Source organism: Pan paniscus, chromosome 5, assembly GCF_029289425.2.
Source record: "Pan paniscus chromosome 5, NHGRI_mPanPan1-v2.0_pri, whole genome shotgun sequence".
In the NCBI taxonomy this organism is placed as follows: domain Eukaryota; kingdom Metazoa; phylum Chordata; class Mammalia; order Primates; family Hominidae; genus Pan; species Pan paniscus.
In genome coordinates this window covers 153,923,473-153,943,244 of record NC_073254.2, presented here as the reverse complement: position 1 = coordinate 153,943,244, position 19,772 = coordinate 153,923,473, and the positions used below count along the sequence as shown (strand labels likewise).

The window sequence follows — 19,772 nt, the reverse complement described above, 5'->3', positions numbered from 1 at the left end:
TACAAAAAGCATCATTACATTCAGTTAAACAGAAAGTTAAACTATCTTCATTACATATGACTACCTACTATCTATGAGACTCAATCTAGATATTCAGTCTGAAGACTGTTAAGCAGGTAGCATTCATGTGAATAATTTTGTATCAAAGTGAATTATGGTTAAAAAAATCTATATTAAGAAAGCTACAAGGTACTATTTTTTAATGGAAATTAGTCAACAACTCTGAGGTTGCCAGCATCTATTTACTAAAAAAAAAAAAAAAAAACAGTGTATTTTATGCTTCAGTCAATGACATTATTTGTAATGGTGTCTAAAAGGTGATGGGGAAAGATTTAAATGATACTGATTTTCTGAATGACTGCTTAAGAAAAGATAAGTTCAATGGTTTACATTCTCATGCAAAAATTCTGGTTGAAAAAATGAAATATTTTGCAATATAAGAAGATATAATTGAAAACCTGTCTCATCTTAATAATGTTTAAACAGTAACCTAGTTAAGATTCTCACTGTTTCGACGAATACTAAAATATATCTATAAAGTAAGAAAGCTTGGATGCTGACCAGGAGTGGTGCCTCACGCCTGTAATCTCAGCACTCTGGGAGGCCAAGATGGGTGGATCATTTGAGGTCAGGAGTTGGAGACCAGCCTGGTGAAACCTCGCCCCTACCAAAAATACAAAAATTAGCCAGGCATGGCAGTGGGCGCCTGTAGTCCCAGCTACTGCGGAGGCTGAGGCAAGAGAACTGCTGGAACCCAAGGGCAGAGGTTGCAGTGAGCAGAGATTGTGCCACTGCACTCCAGCGTGGGCGAGAGCGGACTCCATCTCAAAAGAAACAAAACAAAACAAAAAACTTGGATGCTAAGACAGTAGACATCAATTGTAATGGAAGCTACACGACAGTGGACTAGTTCTGAACTGCTCCTGTTCTCATTTGTAAAACACAATACCATTTACCTCTCATGATTGTTTTGAAGAATAAAAAAACTCACAAATTTTGATATGCTCTATTAAAGCAATGTATTAGTGAATGCTAACAATAATATTAACTAATATAGTATTGTGGATAAAGGAAAAAAGTGTATTTTACTGACTACAACCTTACATTTGGAAATTCAAATGCAAAGATGAGAAATTTGGCATATGATTCCTTACTATATAAAAGCAAGTTTTATTTTGGATAGATTTCTTAATATTTCAGATAAACTGTCTAAGTATACAAGATTTAAGGAAGATAGCATGTCATTTTCTGATTATATAAGAAATACTCAAATAGTCACCTGGCCAGGTGGATCACGAGGTTAAGAGATCGAGATCATCCTGGCTAACATGGTGAAACCCCGTCCCTACTAAAAATACAAAAATTAGCTGGGCATGGTGGCACGCGCCTGTAGTCCCAGCTACTTGGGGGAGGCTGAGGCAGATGCAGGCTGCAGTGAGCCGAGACTGCATCACCACATTCCAGCCTGGTGACAAAGCGAGACTCTGTCTCAAAAAAAAAAAAAAAAAGAAAGAAAATAGTCACCCATAATCCTAACAGTGATAACTGCTTTTTTCCTGTGCTCATATAAGCACATGGTCCTAGGTTCTAAATCCATATATTTGTCTGTGCATATGAAACAAGATTGGGATCGCACATGCTGTCTTACCTAGTCAGCAAAGGATTTTATAAAAATCTTAGACAACCTGAGATATGAAAAGCAGCAATACTGAATTAATTGATTTTCCTTGAATACTAATGAGGGTGAACTTTTCAAACACAGTCATGTGCTGCCTAACAATGTTTTGGTCCAGGGGTCCATAATATTATAATACCGTAGTTCTACTACACCTTTCCTATGTTTAGATACCCAAATACTTACGATTATGTTACAACTGCCTACAGTACTCAGTAAAGAAACATGCTGTATAGGTTCACTGCCTACAAGCAATAGGCTATACTACATAGCCCAGGCGTGTAGTAGATTCTACCGTCTGGGTTTATATAAGCATACTCTATGATGTTCACGTGATGACAAACTCACTTCTCAGGACACATCCTTGTCATTAAGCGATGCATGACTATATTACTAACCATTTGTATTTCTTTAAAGTTAGCTGCCTCCTATCTTCTGTTCATTTTCCTTCTAAGATTTCTTATTGATTTATGGAAGCTCTAATATATAAAGAATATTAACCTTTTGCCCGCTTAATCTAATTCATTCTGCTGAAAATGATTTATGCCCACTTCTACATGTGATCCACTCCCACTTGTTCTACAGCTGAGCATCACCTTCATTCAATCAATTCTATAACAATGAACTGGAAATCTAAGCATTAAGACCCATACTAGGGGATAGGGACCTGGTAGTGAACAGACTCGGTTCAGGAAACAGCAGATGTTCTCAGCTGAGTTAAGAGTAGGAACTGCTCAGGCCTGAAGAAAGAATCAGCATGGCTACGGTGAGAAAAGTGAAAAGGAAAGTGGCATAAGACTAGGCTAGAAATGCAGGGAGGGGTCAAATCATGCCTCCTATGCCACGTTCAGAATTTTCATGTTTATCTCAAAAGTAGTGGTTAGCTAAAAAAGAAGCAAGAACTGACATCACGTATTTGCATTATAAAAATGTATCACCACCACTCGGCAATGGGAGGATGGACTGAAAGAGAAGAATGGGTAGCACAGCAGTCCAGGCAAGATGACAGGACGGACCACAGTGGTAGTACTGTTTGAAAATGCAAAGTAGTAGACACAAGACAGGCAGTTTTAGGAGATAGAGTGAACAGAATTTTCTGATTGATATGGGGATGGAAAAAAGGGAGATGGAGAATGACTGCAGGTTTGTGGCCTAAGATACTATTTACTAAGATAGGAAACACTGGAGAAAGGGCAGGTTTGCAGGGCAGATGAGAAAGGTAGGAGGGGTTAACAATTCGGTTTTGGACATTTTGAACTGAAGGAACTTGTGAGACATCCAAGAGGAGATACGGAGCAGTTAATCAGCTAAAAGTCCATTGCTCAGGACAGGTCTAGGTTAAGACTGGAAATGAAAATTTGGAAATCCTAGTACAGAAGGTAATTAAAACCATCATGGGTGAAATTTAAAAATCAAAGGAACTCAGAAATCTGATCCTCAATATTAAGCCAGAGTGTCCCTATTCTGAGTCCCATTTGGTCAATGGTAATGTTACTATACATACTTATATCACAGTTTTCCACACTACAAACTATGGTAAAATGTTTCCTATTTATAGTCTCCTTGGTAGACAATAAGCTCCTCAGAAGCATGATCAAATCTTCTTTATTTCTGTACCCCAGCCTTGGCGTAGTTCCCAATGCGCCATACACATTCAATAAAATGTCTGCAGAGTTTAACTGTAAGCTTGAGGTTATTAAAAAGCAATGTTTACTTACACACCCACACGACACACACACACATGCACACAGGCACACACACTCTCTGTTTCTTTCTGTCTCTCTCTCTCTCTCTCAAGTTGAAGAGCTCAGCAGAATGCTTGGGTTAAATCTAGACTCTACCACTTATTAGCCATATGACTGTGGGTAAGTTAACACCTTTGTGCCTCAATATCCTCCTCTGTAAAATAAGGCAGATAAACAGAACCCATCATAGTGTTGTGAAAATTAAATTTCATATAAAGCGCTTGGCACAGTACTTGCACATGACAAGCATTCAAATGTAGCTGTTCTTATTGTTACTATTATTATATCTCCTTTCTTCATCTTCTATGGATGGAGAAATGTTCAAAAATGGAAAGGATTTCTAGTTACTCACTGCAGTCCTCAAGCTTTGGAACACAAAAGCAAATCATATTCCTTCAAGTTTAAAAACAAGTGGTAAAAATAAAGAATACAACTTTGATGTATCTGTTAAGTGAAATGAGCACTGAAAAAAGCACTAAATTTAACAGTGAATTAAAAAAAAAAACCCACAAAACTCCAACAATAACAAAACCATCAAATCAAAGCAAATAGTTGTTGATCATGGGGTTCTTTTTTGGTGGTGCTGAGGGGAGTGGGGACAGGGAAGGTGGCGAATGAAACAGGAAAAGACTGACCAAATCTACTACATGTTACGAAATAGATATTATGCTAAATTTTACTTCATTAGGTACCTGCAAAAAAGCAGGAAAATTAGAAGCATAATGGGTTTGGATATTAAATTGTGATACAAGTTTATGATGTTCATTTCATTTAAATTGTAAGGTATTTGTTTTCTTGAGCAGGTCTTATATGTGCCCCTACTTCCCATATTACGGACTACAATTTTAAAAGCTAAAAAGTTTCATCTCTTTACTGAGAAGTTTGATATTTGTCCTAAGCTACTGTAAGTGACTATAATTTGTAAGACTAATTTAGCCATTAAATTAATGCTAACAAAACAGCATAATTTTTAAAAGATTATTAGTTTCATTTACAAGTGTAAATGTTAATTCACTAGGGTAGCTAAAAGACTGAATAAATCTTCTCATAAGTTGGTGTCAGAATTGGCATGCATCAAGATCAAGCCTCTCTATATTCTGATTTATTTCAAGGGTGTGAATGCAGGGCTCAAACTTGAAGCACTGATAACTCATCAAGAATTTAATCAAGAGAAAGTACTGCATGGGGAAAATACAATGGGTGAAACTTCCTATTTTCATAGTTTCGACTGTTTTTATAGAGTTACCCCTCATATAAAATGCTCTAGCATAGACAACCTGTTTAAGGTCTATGTCATGCACAAATGCCGTTTTAAGAAAAGGAAGGTCAGATTATGAAATTAGTTACTTGGGAAAATAAAACAGAGTTCAGCCGGGCATGGTGGCTCACACCTGTAATCCCAGCACTTTGGGAAGCTGAGGCGGGTGGATCACGAGGTCAGGAGATCGAGACCATCCTGGCTAACACGGTAAAACCCCATCTCTACTAAAAATACAAAAATTAGCCTGGAGTGGTGGCGGGCACCTGTAGTCCCAGCTACTCGGAGGCTGAGGCAGGAGAATGGCGTGAACCCGGGAGACGGAGCTTGCAGTGAGCGGTGCCACTGCACTCCAGCCTGGGAGACAGAGTGAGACTCCGTCTCAAAAAAAAAAAAACCGAAAAAACCCCCCCAAAAAAAACAAAACAAAAAAAACAAACAGAGTTCAAACATTTCTGGTTTAAAAAACAGTACAAAATATACTTAAAACAAACATGATTACATAATGAACACTCTTTCCACATGTAAGCACCATTAGGAATTTCTTATTTAACTCAGAGCTTGTCAGATCTGAGTAACTGGTTGAAGGGTGCGTCACTCAAAAAAGATAAACACAGAGAACTTGGCTAGAGATCAGAAGAAAGCCATACATTTTTAAAACCTGAAATTACGGTCTGTGAGAAAGTCAAGAACACTACCACAACAGTAGGGTGAGTAATTTAATGATAATATACAAGTAAAAGAATGGGTTCTTACACAGAACACACAAGAGTGATAAGGAAGTTTTCTGATTGGAACATTGGTTCTTTTTTTTGAGACGGAGTCTTGCTCTGTCGCCCAGGCTGGAGTGCAGTGGCGCGATCTCGGCTCATTGCAACCTCTGCCTCCCGGGTTCGCACCATTCTCCTGCCTCAGCCTCCCAAGTAGCTGCGACTACAGGCGCCCGCCACCACACCTGGCTAATTTTTTTTTTTTTTTTGTATTTTTAGTAGAGACGGCGTTTCACCATGTTAGCCAGGATGGTCTCGATCTCCTGACCTTGTGATCCGCCCACCTCAGCCTCCCAAAGTGCTGGGATTACAGGCGTGAGCCACCGCGCCCGGCCGGTTCTTATTAAGAAAAAGACAAGGACAGGCCTGGTGGACTCATGCCTGTAATCCCAGCACTTTGGGAGGCCAAGGTGGGCAGGTTGCTTGAGCCCAGGAGTTAGAGACCAGACTGAGCAACATGGTGAGACTCTGTCTCGACAAAAAAATACAAAAATTAGCCAGATGTGGTGGTGTGTGCCTATAGGCCCAGCTACTCAGGAGGCTGAGGCAAGAGGATTGAGCCTGGGAGGTCAAGGCTGCAGTGAGTTATGATCACACCACTGCACTCCAGTCTGGGCTATAGAGTGAGACTATGTCTTAAACAAATAAAAAGACCAAAAGACAAAACAACAGAAACAAGATAATAACTATGAAGATGCTCAAATCCCACAAATACAGATTTAATTGACCTTGATAGGGCCCTAATTTTGAAAATATTTCCAAGATGTTACTAATGGGTAGTCAGTTGAGAACCACTGGGCTGAAACACCATCATAGGGTAATTAAAATAATGGAATTTCCCTCTCCATAAATCCTTAAAAAGGGCTCTATTCTTCTATCAGTACTGTTTATCAGAGAACATCAAGACTTCTACATTCTGTTTACCATCCCTTGTTTCCCAAACTCCACTTCATGCTTTTAAACCAGCATAATCTGTCTTCTGCCTCTACACAGTACAAAATGTTACAAATGAATGGCTCATTGCTGAATTCAATGGCACACTTTAAACTCCCTCCTACTCTAGAGCATAAAGCACTGGGAACTTCTGATTCTCCAACTGTCCCCTTGCCATATCCTATCCCTGGATTCTGAAGAAGCTTTCTTGAATTCTCTCCCCATCTCATATACTTCTCTGTCTGTTCCTTAAATCAGAAATTCTTAACTGAAATCCATGCCAGACCCTGAAAAGCTCAACAATAGGTTCCACAGGTTAGGAACCCCCTGAAATTGTATACACACTAATCTGTACCTGAGAAGGCCATTGTTTTTTTCATATTACCAATAGGTTTAAGATCCCTAAAGTTTATAAACCACTGCCTGAAATCCTTTTCCTCTTTAAACTTTCCAGGCCTCAGTTGCTATCTATGAGCTTATGGCTGGCTCCTACATCAATCCTGACCTATCAGATATCTGAATCCATATTCCCAACCATCTATTAGGCATATCTATTAAAATCAACACATACAAACAAAACTCATTAAGCACCTCAAGAAATCTTGCTCTATCTCCTTGTAATTCTGTGAATGGAGTGAGTCACAATTAACACTCGCTCACTTGAACCAGAAATTTCAGAATCATCCTTCATCTCTCATTCTTCTCCTCTGCTCAGTTAACTTTTAATCTAGCTTCTTTTCTGCATCCAAAGCAATGTTTTATTTTAGGCCAGCTCACATGTCATTATGGCTACAGGCTTCTAATAGAACTCTCTGCTTGCATTCTCCATGCTCTAATCCATCTACCAAATAGCTACCAGGATTATCTTCCTAATTGTCTCCCTATCTGAAGAAGCATCTCTTGGCTCTCTTAGAATGAAAAACAGAATCTCATCTGCTTGCCTTGGAATGCAGTGGACTTCCCAACCCCGATCTTCCTTATATAACCTAATCTTCCACTTCCAACACACCTTAACATTCTCAGCTTTACACCATTCCTCTTCCAGTAACAGACTGTTTCGCGGTTTTATAGCTGCCTAAATCGTCCTTTCCCCACTCCTTCAACTAGGAAACTTTTACGCATAATTGCATATTTAGTATGCAACTCATGTGAACCAAGCTCTGCGGGTAGACACTGGGAATACAGCTCAGAACAAAATGGTCAGGCAAGGAACTCTCATGGCAGTTGTATTTCAGTGGAAGAAAAAGACAACAAATAGGCTGACAAAATAATCAAGAGAATGTGATCTATGTTATAAAGGAAACGAGATAATGAAAGAGAAACTTCAGGAGGAATGATCCAGGGAAGGTCTTTCAACTTTCTTAAGAGGTAAGAAATAATTCTTGGCCAAGTGCGGTGGGTCACACCTGTAATCTCAGCACTTTGGGAGGCCAAGGCGCATGGATCACGAGGTCAGGGATTCAAGACCAGCCCGACCAACATGGTGAAACCCCATCTCTACTAAATACAAAAACTAGTCGGGCATGGTGATGTGCACCTGTAATCCCAGCTACCCAGGAGGCTGAGGCACAAGAATGCTTGAACTCGGAAGGCGGAGGTTGCAATGAGCCGAGATTGCACCACTGCACTCTAGCATGGGTGACAGAGCACGACTCCGTCTCAAAAAAAAAAAAAAAAAAAAAAAGAAAGAAAGAATCTTAAAAAGAGATCTTAAAGGATAAGAAGTAGCCAGCCATATGAAACACTGGGAGAAGAGCAACCCAGCAGAGGGCACAGCAAATGAATGGTACTGTTGGTGTTATAAGTGTCTACTGAACTGCAGACACCAAGCTCCTTGAAGATAACTGTTTAATTTAAATGTGTGTCTTTAGAACTTGGCTGAATTGCTGGCATTTGGTCCTAAACTCAATAAAAAGTTGATGAATTAAATGAATACCTTAAGAACAACTGAGAAAATGGTTTGTGGGGTTGGGGGCAGGTAAGTGTAAAGAGTAGATATCTTTCACGATAGCAATAAGAATCTGAGTAGCCTCAACCGACTCAAGTTCTCCAACAGTATCCAACTCTTCCCTTACTTCACTTTCTGGTATATTATACTACTTAGTGCTCCTACACCTAACAAGCTACTAATGGTTTTAGGTCAGACCCCCAAATCCTGAAGAGCAACTGTGTTCCAGGAGCTTTTACAAATACAAAAATATATTTCTGATGTAAGAAAAGAATTATTTTAATTAAAACACACCTACTGACCTTCAGCATTTTTTATATTCCCTTTTCTCATCCTCTGAAAGTTACTGTCTCCTTTTCTTCATCCCCAAGGGTTCTAACTCACCCATGTTCTATAGCCTACAGCTAATTCCACTATAGCCGGTCATCAGAGAATGGCCACCCTGTCAGTCACTTCCAAGATATCAACCATTCAGTTAAAGTTAAACAGGGTGTGATGATAAAGCCATTTTTCCTCTATACCCAAAGAGACAGCAAAAATATATAACCAAGACAAACAAATTCAGAGTATTGTTTCAGGCATTTGAAACTCTTCTAATTTTAATAGGCCAAAACCAAAAGCCTAGAAAGAGTAAATCAAGAGGCATGCATTCTAAATGTACAGACAAATTAAATAATTATCCAAGTTGTTTTGTACTGCGCACTGAAGTGGAAGTTTCAAGATTACTGGCCACAGCCAAGGAGTAGTGTTGAATTTCTTAAAATTAAAAAAAAAAAAAAAAAAAAAAAAGGCTGGTCAGCCAAAGGCTTTCTCTGCTATACTGAGACCTACAGATTTCCATTAGCAATATAGCTTTTTAATCTGTTGAGCCACTCAGCATCCCTTACTGAGGGCCTCCCCCCTCAGTACAAAAGAAAAGAACAGAGTACCTTTAAGATTAGCACACTAATTTCTGTTGAGGAAGGTCTAATGAATTAGTCATTGTGCCTTCAATATGGTTGTCTGTGATCCCTGCAACCACCCTAATTTGTAACGAGCAAAGATCCTGGAATGTGGTCAACCCACAAGCAATTAAGGTATGCTCATTACAACTTTCCTAGGTTGTACATGTACACAAGTCACTGGAAATGCCCAAGGAACACACTGCAGCCATAAGTAGGTGAGAGGAAAAACGCTTGCGGCTCACCAGAAGCATCTGACAAATTAAAAAGGATGGGGTGGTTCTTGTTCCACAAAAGCTTCGAGTTCATTAACTGAGTTTCAAACAGTAACAGGCCCTATAAATGTTGTCCACAGTCATAAATCAAATCTCCATCTTCATATTTGCACTTTTGGGTTACACATTGACTTTATTATGTTCATATCTGAAAGACAGCAACATCTGTCCCTGAAAAAGAGTGTGATAGAAAGAACACTAGGTGGCCAGGTGCAATGGCTTACGCCTGTAATTCCAACACTTTGGGAGGCTGAGGCAGAGGGACCACCTGAGGTCAGAAGTTCAAGACCAGCCTGGTCAATGTGGTAAAACCCCATCTCTACTAAAAATACAAAAAAAAGGCCAGGTGTGGTGGTGGGTGCCTGTAATCCCAGTTACTCGGGAGGCTGAGGCAGGAGAATTGCTTGAACCCAGAAGATGGAGGTTGCAGTGAGCCGAGATCGCGCCACTGCACTCCAGCCTGGGCGACAGAGTGAGACTCCATCTCCAAAACAAAACAAAAAGAAAGAAAGAAAGAACACTAGAGAAAAATTAACAATGTGTTAGAACTTTGTCTCAAAACAGGCAAGTTTTATTGTGGACTATAGTACTGATACCATGGCAACCTGTTTTTCTAAAGATTTCCTAACACAGGCCAGGCATGGTGGCTCGTGCCCATTGCCCATAATCCCAGCACTCCGGGAGGCTGAGACAGGCAGATCACTTGAGGCCAGAAGTTCGAGGCTAGCCTGGCCAACATGGGGAAACCCTGCATCTACTAAAAATATAAAAATTAGCGAGGCGTGGTGGCGCATGCCTGTAATCCCAACTACTTGGGTGTCTGAGGCACAAGAATCACTTGAACCTGGGAAGCCGAAGTTGCAACGAGCTGAGATGCCACCACCGCACTCCAGTCTGGGTGACAGAGTGAGACTCTGTCTCAAGCAAAAAAAAAAATTTCCCAGCACAGTCCTCAGGGTATCTAAAACTAAAGGAAATATATATCTCTATCTATTTGGTGCAACAGTCATGATCATTTCCTCTCTTAAACAGGAAAACAAAAGTCACACCTCTAAATACAAGCATATTTGCCAACCTCCTTAGTGTGTGGAAGCTTATAAAAACCAGCTGAAACAAATAAACAAAACCAGCACAACATGGAAGAAGGAATTATAACACTTTACCCTGCACATTTAAAGCAAAATATGCTTTTAATAATATATTCTATATAAACCTCTATAGTATATATTTTATAAAAATGGATTTCAACTAAAAACTAAGACCTGGTTATTAGCCAGAATAGGAAAGAACAGTCTGCAATTCACTTTGTTTAGGCAGAAACATTTATTTTTAGTCAGCAGTTTCCAATGTCCACACAACTAAACTAAAACATTTAGACTTAACTTTTTAAAGTTAGCTATTATTTCAGCAGCAGCCTAAACAAAACTATAATTATCAAATTATTTTCCTGATTAGGTAGCTTCAGTATTTGTTTTTAGCTTTACCATAAACAAATAATTTTGCTATCCTACGAAGTCATTCTTGAGCCACTTGAATTACTGGGGCAGAGCAGCAATTTTAGCTACTTCTAAAATTACAAAAAAAAGCTACTATTAGAACATTTATAGTGGCACAGAAAGCTCACAACACATGGCTTTACACTGATACTAACAAGCTTCAAGTTTACCATCAACTAAGGTTATACAAGTAAAAAATAGTGCCTTCTAACGAAAGCCTAATTCTGTTAAATGAAACCATTGGGGTTTATTCCTTTTATTCAGAAGTATCATACAGCTAAACAAGTCAAGTCCACAGGGAAATAGTATTTCAATAGCTGCAACATGGTGCCAGCCCAGGCTTTGTTGGCCTTCCTTTTCCAAGAAACAGAGATGTCTCTCTTTACTTAGTCCATCTGCCATCAGTGATAACCAGATGCCTGTGTGACAATTCAAAACTTAAAAAAAGTACTTCCCCCTCCTAAAGCCTAACAGCAGAGATGAGTCCAATAGTCAGTGAACAGAAAGAAAGAAAGAATTTCAATGCTCTAGTAGAAAGCCTCCCAACCAAAGAAACAAAGCATCCAAGTGGTCCAACAGTTCACCTTTAAAATAATATCCAGTGCCACTGCTACTAGCACCTGCTAATACTTTTTAAAGCTTTTAACTAAAGTTCTAAGTGCTTTATGCTAATTTTCACAGCAACCCTGTAACGTAGTAGTAGTATTAACTCCCTAGTACAGATGAGGAAACTGGGGCTCAGGGCAGTGAGAAAGCTATTTAATATTTAAGGCCATGCCATTAATTAAAAGCACAGCCATGATGCTGAACACAGGCTGCCTGCATCCAGAGTCCGTACTCTTTAAGTGTTGTACCAATCCCAATCTCAAGAAAACGTAACTGATTCTGATCAAAACTCTTCTGTCTCACAGTGAAAATACTTGTAATTTATCAGGAGCGGGAACGTTAACACCTGATTCTTTGGAACCACTTTATTAATGGAAACAAATTTTTTTACTGCTTTTAAGTAAGACTTAAGTTCTCACCTAGTGAGTTAAAAAACAAAAACATACCATGGGCCAATGTCTACACACACATGTCTATCTTGTGCTAAGCACAATTCAATGCTGAAATCATCCACATATGTCCTAAGAAAACTCTGTCCTTAACACACCATCTGGTTTTCAGTATTTTTTATTAATGGATGGTGAAAGTAACCAACAGCCAAACTTCTGTGCTGTACTTTTTGGTGAAATTTTAAACATTTTCATTATTGACTCCCACACAAAGGCACATCTCCACTACCCCAGAAATCACCCTATTGAGTTTTTTTTTTTTAAACATTTAATGGGATCCATAGCAGCATGCTTCAACCCACAAAACCAGCCATTTAAACCAAATTCTCTATTTTATCACCCTTTAGTCACAGACGAGTAGAATTTCTGATGTGACCTGATTCCTTTCCACTAAAGACATACTTCCGGAATCTTGCTTTTTCACAAGTACACAAATACACAAACTCCATCTGTCTTCTAAAGAAAAGATTGACTGGTTAATAATACAAAAATCAAATTTGTCTATGTAGCCTGGAAAAACCTCAGATACGTATACAGTCTCTCATCCTTTTGAAATTTCCCGAAGTGGTAGTCATGTGACAAGAGCAAATATCGTGTCTACTCAAGTGAAGGCAGTCCACCATTATCTTTATTGTTTGAATTGGTTAGAAGCTGTAATCATGCTTGAGAAAGTGTCACTGCTTGTAATTTGCATGCCCACAGCCAGAATACAAAGTTGAAATTTTAGGCATCAAGAATCAGATTTCAAAAAGGTTTCCTTCATCCACTAGCTAAGCTCTTGAAGTGAAATAAACAAACATGTATCTCCTTCTATTAACAACGTAATCTTCAAAATACACACACAGGGCAGGGACATACAATATGATGGCTTCTCATACTCCTGATCCTCAAGAAACTTCTAGTTTAGCAGGCATGATGAAGTCCATTCACCAATAGTGACAGTACCAGGCAGTATGTAATAAAGAATTTAAAATTCATATTTGTGTCTGTCATGTTTTATTACACACGTCATTTCTCTGCTACCTACAAGTGCACAAAAAGCACCTGAAGGGAAATACCTCTCTCATCCAGCTTTGCACACCTGACACAGCACCAGGCATACAGAAGGCACAACAAAATGGATGTAAGTTTCAGGGAATCTTTATTAGTTCGAATGTCACAATACAGCTAAAATTTGAAAACACCAGAGATTTTAACTCAGAGACAATGTGGAAACATTCTACTATAAATTCTTCTAAAAATCAACTGCAACGTTCATATTTTATAGCAATAATTTCATCACATGGTCTATGATGAAACAGAAGGAAATCAATCACCTAGGTTATTACTGGTATCCTTCATCTAAAAACAGTCCTCTTGTTCACTCAACTAGATTATACAGTATTTTCTGATTTTTTAAATAATGTGCCATGTCCATGAGAAGAAATAACTCTCTCCAAAAACATTCAGCTATGTTTCATAAATATTTGTTCTACTTCATAGCAAATTCTGCATTTTATATGTGTTCATCCACACAAATGCTGATGTGACAATTTTCTATGTTAAGAATAACTTGGGGAAATTACTATAAGTAGTTCCCTCAAATTTGGCAGAATATAATTTCAGTCAAGATTGATTTTAAGAATAATTTTTTTAGAATAAGAATCATGAAAATCTAAGGTTCAATTTAAAACACAGAACAGGCTCTACAATACTTTTTTAAAAAGTGACCGTCTACAATTACAGTATTACCATTTGGACTTCTAACGTCTTTCATTCTGCTAAGTTCAAAAATTTTAATATACCTTATTTTAATAGAAGCTCTTGAGTTTCAGCAGAGGCTCTTAACCTGTTGTATTCACAACCAACAGTTACTCAGAATGAATACAGAACATCTAACATGACCACTCCAATTTTCCAAATAAAGAGGAGGGTACAGAAGGAAAATGCAACAGATAAAATCACATTAATGAAATGCACATGCAGGCGAAGGACACATGTTGAAAATGCTGTAAGAAACGGAAATGATACAGCATAAAAAATAATTTTTGATTGGGACATGATTAAGAAAAGACAGTAACTAAACTACCACCAAAGTTGGGAGTATTGGGGCGGAGGAGAGCAGGGAAAGCAGACACTGCATTGTTAATAAAGGTGGAAGCTAGGGCTTGACCCTCACTCAAACAATGAAGAGACAGACAACGGCAAACTAGGTCTGGGTCAAGTGAGTCTGATGGCAGCCCTGAGGTTGAGGGACACTTCGTCAAGTCTCATATGCACAAAGATAACCCCAGGACTCAACATCCACAGCCTCAAGTATGGCTATCCCAGTATATCCTTCACAGAACTGCTACAAAGATTAAGCAACAGTCTTTGATTCATTAATCTATCTTTTTCTTCTTAATGTCTTAAAATGCAACTTAAGTTTCCCAATGTTCACACTTTGCATCCTGTCCACTTCTTTACACATGAATGAAATTCCTTTAACAGACACTGGACCTCAATTCCATATTAAAAGCTTAAGATGAAAACGCCTGAGTTGAAGCTATATTCTGGCTAGCCCTCATTCAGGAACAAGCCAGCCCAATCAAGGGCACATAGTAGTAGGTCACTAGAGTTTCTGATACTGATTTTGAGGGCAGAGGGTACGTAAAGAGGAGGCTGGGGAAAGGATGACACCTTTTTGCTTAGGAGAAGTCAGGTTTAACAAAAGGGGTGGGGAACAAACAGAAGCTGTGGTTGACCTAATTGCTCCTATGATTTATCAATTTTATTTTCATCTTTAATCTTCAACTTTACATAAAGAACTTTGTATGTATATGTGGCCTTTTCATTGTGCTACAGGAAAACCTCATTTACTCACCTAAAATAATTTTGTAAAGTATAAAACCATTAAGCAGCTTGTGATGTAAGACTAAAGAGGTAACATAAACTGATATTTCACTGGGCATACCAAACTGTGAATAATCCTTTCAACCAGATAGTGCTAACAGTCACTTCTCAATAGGAAGGAACTGCCATTTTCTCAAAGAGACTGCGAAATTATGCCAGGATGGCTGAACCTTCTTATGTCTCTTTTTATATTTTCCCAGAGAATCCACATTGCTTACACACACACACGCAAACCTGCTCCCTTTTCTTGAGTCACAGTTTTAAGGCACTGTTCTAAACCCTAAATACAGAAGCTCATGCACTTACTGCCAGTGTCGCTTTGGAACTGCAGGTGACAGATGCAGTCAGAGAGCTCACAGATGTGGATTGACTGCAGTTTGAGTCTTATTGCAATGAGCACATTGACAGAGCCTGCAGATGCACATCTCGGCAGGAGAGATTTTCTTTTTAAGCCCTCATGCCCTATTAGATTTACTTTTAGGGCTTTTATTGGCTATTTTTATCACTTATCCCGACTCTCATCCCTGCTTAGCCCTACCCACAATTCATTTTCTCTTCTTCAGTTCTAGATCCTTCTCCATCAATCCTAATTTTGGTCAAAAATAATAATAAAATAAAGCGAGGCTGCCGGCATTGCCAGAATCAGAAACCGACGAAGCCGCTTTTTGGGAGCTATTAGAGAAGCCGCTGTAAGTTTTCTGAGAAGCAACGGACCCCTAGCATCTTTGCACGGTCCCTCTTCCCCTGGGTGATGGCTCCGAGACAGATGAGGAATCTCTTTTCCCCGTCTTTCCCAGTGGTGGCTTAAACGAAAGATAACCCTTCTTTTCTTATCCTACACCAGGCTCGATAACGCTCCCAGGTACGGACGCCCCACCCCCAACCCGTTATCCCTAACGAGATCCCCAAATATCGCCCGGTCCTCTTCAGAACTGAGCCCTCCCTCGGCCACCGGACCTGTTTCCCCCACCTCAGCGGCTGCCCTCCAGTCGCCCGCCCCCACACATCCCACCCCAAGTCTGGCCCGGGCTCCGCACACGCCCACCCCGCGCCCAGACGCCCCGCACCCGGTGCTCAGGCCGCTCAGCCGCCCGCGCTCCCTGTGCCCAGGGTCGCCTAGGGGGTTACCGTGGGAAGAGGGAGCGGTGGCTGAGGACGCGGCGGCAGCGCTGCTGCCGGTTGCGTCGGATGCGAAGGAGAAGCTGGAGGACAAGGATGAGGATGAGACGGGCGCGCTCCCCAGTCTCCATGGAACTCCCGCCCCGGCCCGTTGCTAGGAGCCCCCGAGGCTCGGACTCCGTCTTCCTTGCTTTGTTGTTCCGGGTGCGAGGCGGCCGCAGCTTCCCCGCGACAATAAATAGACTAGACGCTGGGGAGCATAGAGACAGTGCGCGTGGGCTAGAGCGCCGCCGGACAGGGCGCTCCTGGGTGCCTCGCTAGCCACTCATTTCCGGCTCTCACTGCTCCCGTCACTTTCCCCGTCCCCCGCCCCCACCCTTCCTTCCTCCTTCCTGGTCCCCAAATCAGGCCCCTCCTGCCCACCCGCTGGACTCGGTGGGAGGTAAGAGGTGGGATGGGGGCGGCGCTAATGGGCATCGGACTAGACTTTTTTGTTTAAGAACCGCTTGAAAGGGTTCTGAAAACACCGTGTATCCCTTGTATATTTTTAGTTGATATCTAAACGTGTAGTAATTTCTGGCATACAGTCGAATATTTAGGTGGACTTTTTTGTCAAAACCGTAGAACTTTCTCATCAGCTCATTAAATTTATACAAAAGGTCCTCCCCACCCCCCATTATATAATTCCTAAAGCTAGTCCTTACCGTCCAGACGAGACTTGTTTTCTGCCTGAAAAAAGTCCTTCGCGTTTTCAGTCAAAATGAACCCGTTAATTTATGATGTCGCGATAAATTCCCCTAGTGAGATTCCTCACTAGGCGAATTGGAATCCTGGTCTTAGAGCGACCGGGGATGACAGATGACAGACGGAGGGAAGGAAGTGGGGAGAGATGGAGACACAAGGTGTGGCGAGACGGAGGGATAACGCAGGACCGTATGCCACTTCTGTCGCCTGTCCCACATTCCTTACTCTACGTGGGTTTGCGGTCGGGACTGTCCCTCGGGAACCGAGAGGCGGATCCAGGAAGGATGGGAGTGGGAGAGGGCGGATGCTGGCGAGGACTCAGGCAGCCCGGGATAGGAGGACGTCTAGGAACGGAGACCCTCCGCGGCTCTGCGCCCAAGTAGCCCTGCAGGGGCCGGGGGACCCCGGGGGCGCACAATGGCCCGTTTGAACCGTCGCCCTGGGGCCCGAGTGCGTCCTCGGGGTCCCTCGGGGGTGGCCTGAGAGGCGCTGCCCGCGGGAGCGAAAATCGCGTAACGGCCCTGAGGGCGCCACGCCACGCCACGCCGCGCGGAAGCCCCCGGCTCCCGGCCCCACGTTTCCCACTCTCAGGCCGGCATCGGCCTTTCCACCAGAGCTCGGCTGCAGTCAGAAGCCTCTGGCGTTAGTTGAGGTCAATGGCAGCCCTGATTTAATTATTAAAAGACCACGCCGAGCCGGGTTCATGGGTACCTGGCCTCTGATTGGTGGGAATCAGATGAAAAAATGAAAATGCCACTGCCTTTTTAAAAGAGAAGACGTGGGCTGAATTCTTGGGGTTTTGACAGTAGGCAACCATTTAGGTATTTTATTATTTACGAGATCTCCAAGGATGCATCTTGATTTTTTGCTTTCCCCTCTGAGTGTTCAGAAACATTTTCGAGCATTTGAAAGCTCTGTAGAATGATGGAGTTTGTTTTCATTTCTGTACTAATTTATTTTTCAAGGGATAGTGATTATAGTTGGGTCAGGTTTAATAAAGAAAATGAACAAGAAGCTGGGTTAGAAAGTAATGTCTGTGTGGTGGTGGGGAGAGGACTTTTAGGAGGTAACATCTCAGCCAATTTCTAAAAGGGATGGGAGTGGGAAAAATGTATGTAGAGTGTTCCAGTCAGAGGGAACAAGATATGCTGAGTACTTGCTGTGCTGGGGTATTAGTGTGGCTAGGGCATCAGGAAACAGTGCAAAGGAAGAATGACAGTCATTGAAATTGGAGGGAAATTAAGGTCTTGAACTTTCAGTGCCTTGTAGACCATAGAAGGAGTTTGGACTTTCTTCCAAGTGCTAGGGAAAGTGGAGTTTTAGCCTGGAAAATAACATGATTTGCCAAGGAAACGGCAGGGGAGACTCTCTATGCCAGTGGCTACTGCCACTCCTGAAAAGTCAACGTTACAGCAATGGCGACAAGTTCTAAGGTCCTTACGAGGCATTCTCCTTCAAGGGGACCAGCCAAATACCTAGAAGCAGGAATGTCAATTACTTTAGACTCCCTTTTGTCATGGATCAGCCAATAGTTTGCTTCCCTACATTAGTTCCACATTCTGGAATGGGATTTGGTTTTGCTGCAAGCACTATTCCCTATTAATTATAGACCTATTATTACTATTCCGGTGATGGTTAACACTAAAAGCCCAGATTTCAACCACTATGCAACATATCAATGCATCAAAACTGTACTTGTACTTCCAAATTTATACAAAATAATAATAATAATAGACCTATCACATTATCCCATACACCATTCCTCTAACCAAAGGCCATGGGCTTCACTGCTCTTATAATGTGACCCATTATTCAGGTGCCAGCCAGGAGACAATGCATTGTAAAGTTAGAATATGCAGTATATGTTCTCATCCAAGACTATTGATCAGTACAGAAATTGATAACCTAGAAATAGGAATTGTGATTGCTGACCCTTGTATTAGGGTTTTCTAGAAGGACAGAACTAATAGGATATATATGTCCATCCTATTAGGATAGATATATATCCTGTTATATATGTATATAACTACTACTTAATAAAATATATATATGGGAGTTTATTAAGTAGTAGTTAACTCACATGATCACAAGGTCCCACAATAGGCTGTCTGCAAGCTGAGGAGCAAGGAAGCCAGTCTGAGACCCAAAGCTGAAGAACTTGGAGTTCGATGTTCAAGGAAGCATCCAGCATGAGAGAAAGATGTAGGCTGGGAGATGTAGACTGTAAGACAGTCTAGCCTTTTCAGGTTTTTCTGCCTGCTTTTTATATCCTGGCCATACTGCCAGCTGATTAGATGGTGCCCACTCAAATTAAAGGTGGGTCTACCTTTCCCATCCCACTGACTCAAATGTTAATCTCCTTTGGCAACACCCTCACAGACACACCCGGAATCAATACTTTGCATCCTTCAATCCAATCAAGTTGACACTCAGTATTAACCATCACAACCCTAAAATGTAGAACTGGCCTAGTAAAGGAAGTGGGGACAGTGAGGAGTCATCCATCCCAGGCTTGGAAAGTAGCAAGTTTTATTGGTTTTATCAGTGCTACTAAAAATGTGATGTACAGACCAAAGCCAGTCTGCAAGCTCTACTAGTCAACAATGAAAGAGATATAGAAAGTGAGAGGAGGATTTGGAAACGTTTAATAATTTGACATCACAGGGCTATCTAAGCATGCAGTTTTGTATTTATGAAAATATTTGTCTGCAATGGGCTGGTAATTAAAAATAATCCAAAAATTGATTCTTCACCCTAGAGACTTTGAAAAACACTGGTAGATTATTTGTTATGCCCAGTAAGGCTCTAACTTTAGGGAAATTGGCAAAAACAAAACAAAACAAACAAACAAACGGGCTATTGGAATATGTTGGCTACTTCTTGCTTCAGTGCCATGAGAGAGACAAACTAGCTCAGCATGGCCTTTCTGAAAGAAACCAGCA

General features: G+C 41.0%; 1 protein-coding gene across 3 annotated transcripts in view; it reads right to left on the bottom strand.

Annotated features, from left to right (window-relative positions):
- Positions 1 to 18,539, bottom strand: part of TBPL1 (TATA-box binding protein like 1) — a 36,496-nt gene extending 17,957 nt beyond the window's left edge. Inside the window, exons 1-2 of one of the 3 annotated variants that reach the window (XM_063605467.1) lie at positions 16,791 to 18,539; positions 16,096 to 16,336 (exon numbers count right to left, since the gene is read on the bottom strand). The gene's annotated coding sequence lies outside the window, so the exon portion shown is untranslated. Of the gene's footprint in view, positions 1 to 16,095; positions 16,358 to 16,790 lie in introns of those variants that run through there. The other 2 variants (XM_014345461.4, XM_034962877.3) reach the window with 2 other exon arrangements.
- Between the last annotated feature and the right edge of the window lie 1,233 nt (positions 18,540 to 19,772).